General features: G+C 43.1%; 2 pseudogenes; both read left to right on the top strand.

Moving 5' to 3' along the window:
• The first annotated feature begins 1,194 nt into the window (after positions 1–1,194).
• On the top strand, positions 1,195–2,778 carry LOC123256543 (annotated as a pseudogene).
• A 2,510-nt stretch (positions 2,779–5,288) lies between these two features.
• LOC123256542 lies at positions 5,289–6,210 on the top strand (annotated as a pseudogene).
• The last annotated feature ends 804 nt before the right edge of the window (positions 6,211–7,014 follow it).

Here is a 7,014-nt window from a genome sequence, read left to right as displayed (position 1 = left end):
TCCCCAGCTGCCCCTGATTGTTGATAGTTTTTTATCCCTACTCGGTGTAGTCACTGACAGGAATCTGGAGACCCTGGCTGATGTAGAAAAATAGATAAATAAAGGTAATGGAGACACCAGGGATATTATAATAGATCTAAATGATTGTTGGTACACACACACTAGGGTTTAGGAGGGACTGGACAGGATGGAAAGACCAGAGTTTACTGGATTCACACAGGAATAGCTGTTGGTCTTAACTGTCACTCAACTTTCCCTAGGCCAGGGTCTAGAAAGAAGCAGGCAAGGTAAAAGGGGCTTAACAGCTCTAAATATGTTTGACTAAAAAGTGGGATAGGGATGTCTACTCTAAAACCTTAAAACATAATGACAAAACCCACAGGGAAAGGAGAGGATTTTCCTATTCTAATCTAAAGATCTATGTAGGCAGGGCAGTAATGGAGTCTCTGGGTGACTGCCTCAGACCTGTACCTGCCAGGCTTGAGTAGCACAGCTAAGGGCTGATGTGGCTTTGGGGTTCTCAGTGTAATCCACCAATTATCTCTGGATGCCAAGAGCCAAGGTGGTCTCAGGTACCAAGTTGAGAGGGTATGCTTGAGACACTGTCCACCAGATCCCAAACTTCTCCTCTTCCCTTGGAACTGAATTGTAGATCTTGTCCTCTCTGCTAGATACCACCACGAAACAGGATCCCAGGGAAAATCAGGATGCAGGGTGTGCTTTAATCTGAGATCTCCCAGGGCTAACCACAGTTTGTACTAACCCCTAATGGAGTCCCTCTCAGATTACAAGTCACTTCTTCCTCCTCCTTCATTCCATTTTGGAATTTCCACCTCCAGCCCCTTCCTGCTAGATACACCTTAATTCTTAATTAATAACAAATCTAATCTTCCTCATGAAACTGCCCTTTGAAGGCAGGGAAGGCAAGGGAAGCAAATTGTTGCCTGCAGAAATCTGGGGACTGTAGGAACATAAACTGTCTACTTCTAGAGGCAGAACTTCTGCCAGCCCTGATCAGATCACCTGAGGTCAATCACAGACTGGGTCTGTCAAGAGCAATAGGGACCAGGCCCCCAGTCATTTTGGTTCAGTCCAAGTTCTAGGTGGGTTTTGAACCATCCCAGCCTAGCCAGGGCGGGAAGGGAATGGTTGGCACAGCAGAGGTGGCATCACCCTGAAGGGCCTAAGGGCTGCATGGAGCCAGAGGTCAAGGACAGTGGGGAGGTTTCCCATTTGGTGGTCTCTTCCTCCTGGGAGGCTCCTTGATGGGGTGTGGCCCAGAGCCTTTGCCTGATTAATGCTGGCCATGAAGACCCTGATGGTGGGGGCAGAGACAGCAGGGATGAGGAGGTGCTGGGGCCACTGGCTTCAGGTGAGGATCTTGTTCTTTTGAAGAGAAAAGTGCACAATGAAGATGAAATTTCCTGCTTCCTATATCTGAAGTGTAATCCTCACAGATGTAAAGAAATAGTTTTACTCAGGATTTTAAGTGAAGCGAGGAACATGGAAGTGTCTGCTAGAGAGGGATATTGTGGAACCAGTAGAGGAGAGAATGTTTGTACTCTCCAGAATAACAGTGAAAATGAGATTATTTTGTATAAGAAATACCTAAAATTAGAATGTCCCATAGACTCTTGTAAAATTAAGCTACTTTCTTTTAGTGATAACAAAAATATATTTGTGAGTAAAATTATAGTACAAGTAAGGATAGTTTCTGCAAATTCTTCAACAAGCTATCCTGCTCTAGGATCAGGGATAGATCTAGACAGGGTTGAAACCATGAGGGAATCCATGGGATCAAAATTATCACGAGGTGCTCTACAACTCATGAACATGGTTCTATTTCAACAGTGAAATTGTATTCCTTTTGGAGAACAACTTCAGTGTATCTTGGGAAAGAAAGACCCAGCTGTTTTGGGAGATGAATATATGCTTGGTGAATTGCGCAAGTCCACAACTTCAGGACTATTAGATAAGTCATCCACTCCATCTTTTTCTTGTAAGTTTGGATTGACATCTGGAGCAGTCACAGTAGATATAAAAGCTTATATGTCAAAGACACAGAACTTTCTGCTAGAGGAAATATAGGACATATTTCCTCTCTTTTTTTGGGAAGGTATGGATGTGTTTGTTTGTTCGTCCCCCCTCTGCTGTCTTCTCTGTGTTCTGCATTTTTTCTCAGGAAAAATCCAGCATCAGTGCCTTTTTCTTATTCTTTCTGGTATTTGAATGTTGGGGATTGCTTGCCATGACTATGTTGGATTTTCCTCCCCAGCCAGAAGTCTGATTGAGGAAGGCAGGCTTTCTGTGTATGGAACTATGGACCATTTTTTGTCTGAGGCTAATTTTCCTAGACTCTGCGTGGCTACCACTCTTAGTTTTATTTCTGAGCCCAAGGTCTCCACTCTCTAGCCTCCTGGAGTCTCAATTCTAGCTCCTCTCTGGGGTACATCCATGGTGTTCTTTGTCAGCTGCCAAGAACCAAATATTGCCCCAGGACCCTCTATTTTTGGAAAGCTGGTTCTGACTCTCCACCATAGGTGGGGTGGGGGAGGGTTAATCAACTTATGTTTTTGTAGAAGCTACTTCAAACCCTATGGCATGAAAGTGCCCAAATCCAACATGACTTCCATGCTGCTCCTTATTGTGGAGGCCCTTCTTTTCACCTGGATTTTTTTTTGTGTGTTTTTGAGCTATCCCATATCAGTCTATGGTGAAGAATATAAAGATTTCTGCTTCTTCTCTGTAGTCTTCTTAACCCGGAAGTACCCCTTGTAGCTCCTGGTCTTCTTTTTCCAATTACTAGAGTCTGTGTTTTAAACTGTTATTTTCTCCTTGCATTATTTCTCACTTTTCTTGCCAAATTTCTCCTGTCTTTTTAACTTGGTTCTCAAATTCCAGGAAGATTTCTTGGAGGGCTNAAATTTCTCCTATCTTTTTAACTTGGTTCTCAAATTCCAGGAAGATTTCTTGGAGGGCTTGTGACAAATTTCCATTTTTTTTGGAAAGCTTGGATGTGTTTGCCTGTTTGACATTCTCTAGTGGCTGCTCTGTAGCCTTGTTTTTTTCTTCAAAAACACTCTACAGGTTCAATTCGTTTCTCTTGTTCTATTTGATGTTTCTATATTGTATTTCTTGGGTGTTGGTGGCCATTGCTTTGTTGACTTTTCCTTCCCTGAAGGCAGACTTTCTGTGTATTTTATCTATGGTGCAGTTTTGCCTTGAGTCTATTTTTCATGTCTCCCTGCCATCTTATTGATTGAAGCAATCATCTTCTCTTTTTAGCCCAATGGAGAAGCCTTTACCTAAGTAGAGAGGAAACTGAGCAGGAGAAAAGACCCGAGGAGGAAGATGTTAATCAAATATAGCCTGCTTCTACTCTATCTGATATTCTTCATTCTTTGTTACTTCTATTTGTCACCCAGAGATTTTGAATCCCCACCAAACCATCCAAGGCAAAGATAAGATTAGTGGCCAGAACCTATTCATTATGATCTGGCCCTTAAAAGTAGAGATTGTGTGTCTGGTTTCAAATTACTGGATGTGAGGGTCAGTTATATGGTTTGAATCCATTGTTACATCCATGGTGAGAGAGTCAACTTACAACAAGTCCAGAGAGACAGGGAGAGCTAGAGATGTAGAAACTGAAAAAGATACTAAGAAACAGGGACAGAGAGTAAAGCAGAGCCAAAAAGAGAGACCAATAGACTGAGAGATGGAGAGAGTGATAGATAAAGGAGGAGAAAGAGAAGGAAAAAGACAAGGGTTAAGAGAGAAACAAACAGAGAAAGTGATAGAGAAAGAGAGGGAGAAAGAGAAAGGAATGATGAGGAAAAGAAAGATAAAATGGGAAACAGCTGTCCAGGGGAGGACTTTTGGAGTCCATGCACACCAGGTAAATAAGATTGTTGATAGTTTTTTTTTTTAATTTTAAACCCTTAACTTTCTGTGTATTGACTTATAGGTGGAAGATTGGTAAGGGTAGGCAATGGGGGTCAAGTGACTTGCCCAGGGTCACACAGCTGGGAAGTGTCTGAGGCCGGATTTGAACCTAGGACCTCCTGTCTCTAGGCCTGGTTCTCAATCCACTGAGCTCCCCAGCTGCCCCTGATTGTTGATAGTTTTTTATCCCTACTCGGTGTAGTCACTGACAGGAATCTGGAGACCCTGGCTGATGTAGAAAAATAGATAAATAAAGGTAATGGAGACACCAGGGATATTATAATAGATCTAAATGATTGTTGGTACACACACACTAGGGTTTAGGAGGGACTGGACAGGATGGAAAGACCAGAGTTTACTGGATTCACACAGGAATAGCTGTTGGTCTTAACTGTCACTCAACTTTCCCTAGGCCAGGGTCTAGAAAGAAGCAGGCAAGGTAAAAGGGGCTTAACAGCTCTAAATATGTTTGACTAAAAAGTGGGATAGGGATGTCTACTCTAAAACCTTAAAACATAATGACAAAACCCACAGGGAAAGGAGAGGATTTTCCTATTCTAATCTAAAGATCTATGTAGGCAGGGCAGTAATGGAGTCTCTGGGTGACTGCCTCAGACCTGTACCTGCCAGGCTTGAGTAGCACAGCTAAGGGCTGATGTGGCTTTGGGGTTCTCAGTGTAATCCACCAATTATCTCTGGATGCCAAGAGCCAAGGTGGTCTCAGGTACCAAGTTGAGAGGGTATGCTTGAGACACTGTCCACCAGATCCCAAACTTCTCCTCTTCCCTTGGAACTGAATTGTAGATCTTGTCCTCTCTGCTAGATACCACCACGAAACAGGATCCCAGGGAAAATCAGGATGCAGGGTGTGCTTTAATCTGAGATCTCCCAGGGCTAACCACAGTTTGTACTAACCCCTAATGGAGTCCCTCTCAGATTACAAGTCACTTCTTCCTCCTCCTTCATTCCATTTTGGAATTTCCACCTCCAGCCCCTTCCTGCTAGATACACCTTAATTCTTAATTAATAACAAATCTAATCTTCCTCATGAAACTGCCCTTTGAAGGCAGGGAAGGCAAGGGAAGCAAATTGTTGCCTGCAGAAATCTGGGGACTGTAGGAACATAAACTGTCTACTTCTAGAGGCAGAACTTCTGCCAGCCCTGATCAGATCACCTGAGGTCAATCACAGACTGGGTCTGTCAAGAGCAATAGGGACCAGGCCCCCAGTCATTTTGGTTCAGTCCAAGTTCTAGGTGGGTTTTGAACCATCCCAGCCTAGCCAGGGCGGGAAGGGAATGGTTGGCACAGCAGAGGTGGCATCACCCTGAAGGGCCTAAGGGCTGCATGGAGCCAGAGGTCAAGGACAGTGGGGAGGTTTCCCATTTGGTGGTCTCTTCCTCCTGGGAGGCTCCTTGATGGGGTGTGGCCCAGAGCCTTTGCCTGATTAATGCTGGCCATGAAGACCCTGATGGTGGGGGCAGAGACAGCAGGGATGAGGAGGTGCTGGGGCCACTGGCTTCAGGTGAGGATCTTGTTCTTTTGAAGAGAAAAGTGCACAATGAAGATGAAATTTCCTGCTTCCTATATCTGAAGTGTAATCCTCACAGATGTAAAGAAATAGTTTTACTCAGGATTTTAAGTGAAGCGAGGAACATGGAAGTGTCTGCTAGAGAGGGATATTGTGGAACCAGTAGAGGAGAGAATGTTTGTACTCTCCAGAATAACAGTGAAAATGAGATTATTTTGTATAAGAAATACCTAAAATTAGAATGTCCCATAGACTCTTGTAAAATTAAGCTACTTTCTTTTAGTGATAACAAAAATATATTTGTGAGTAAAATTATAGTACAAGTAAGGATAGTTTCTGCAAATTCTTCAACAAGCTATCCTGCTCTAGGATCAGGGATAGATCTAGACAGGGTTGAAACCATGAGGGAATCCATGGGATCAAAATTATCACGAGGTGCTCTACAACTCATGAACATGGTTCTATTTCAACAGTGAAATTGTATTCCTTTTGGAGAACAACTTCAGTGTATCTTGGGAAAGAAAGACCCAGCTGTTTTGGGAGATGAATATATGCTTGGTGAATTGCGCAAGTCCACAACTTCAGGACTATTAGATAAGTCATCCACTCCATCTTTTTCTTGTAAGTTTGGATTGACATCTGGAGCAGTCACAGTAGATATAAAAGCTTATATGTCAAAGACACAGAACTTTCTGCTAGAGGAAATATAGGACATATTTCCTCTCTTTTTTTGGGAAGGTATGGATGTGTTTGTTTGTTCGTCCCCCCTCTGCTGTCTTCTCTGTGTTCTGCATTTTTTCTCAGGAAAAATCCAGCATCAGTGCCTTTTTCTTATTCTTTCTGGTATTTGAATGTTGGGGATTGCTTGCCATGACTATGTTGGATTTTCCTCCCCAGCCAGAAGTCTGATTGAGGAAGGCAGGCTTTCTGTGTATGGAACTATGGACCATTTTTTGTCTGAGGCTAATTTTCCTAGACTCTGCGTGGCTACCACTCTTAGTTTTATTTCTGAGCCCAAGGTCTCCACTCTCTAGCCTCCTGGAGTCTCAATTCTAGCTCCTCTCTGGGGTACATCCATGGTGTTCTTTGTCAGCTGCCAAGAACCAAATATTGCCCCAGGACCCTCTATTTTTGGAAAGCTGGTTCTGACTCTCCACCATAGGTGGGGTGGGGGAGGGTTAATCAACTTATGTTTTTGTAGAAGCTACTTCAAACCCTATGGCATGAAAGTGCCCAAATCCAACATGACTTCCATGCTGCTCCTTATTGTGGAGGCCCTTCTTTTCACCTGGATTTTTTTTTGTGTGTTTTTGAGCTATCCCATATCAGTCTATGGTGAAGAATATAAAGATTTCTGCTTCTTCTCTGTAGTCTTCTTAACCCGGAAGTACCCCTTGTAGCTCCTGGTCTTCTTTTTCCAATTACTAGAGTCTGTGTTTTAAACTGTTATTTTCTCCTTGCATTATTTCTCACTTTTCTTGCCAAATTTCTCCTGTCTTTTTAACTTGGTTCTCAAATTCCAGGAAGATTTCTTGGAGGGCT

Source organism: Gracilinanus agilis, unplaced genomic scaffold (genome assembly GCF_016433145.1).
Source record: "Gracilinanus agilis isolate LMUSP501 unplaced genomic scaffold, AgileGrace unplaced_scaffold60738, whole genome shotgun sequence".
Taxonomy (NCBI): domain Eukaryota; kingdom Metazoa; phylum Chordata; class Mammalia; order Didelphimorphia; family Didelphidae; genus Gracilinanus; species Gracilinanus agilis.
Note: the sequence above shows the minus strand (reverse complement) of the source record. Positions and strands in the feature narration are given on the sequence as shown.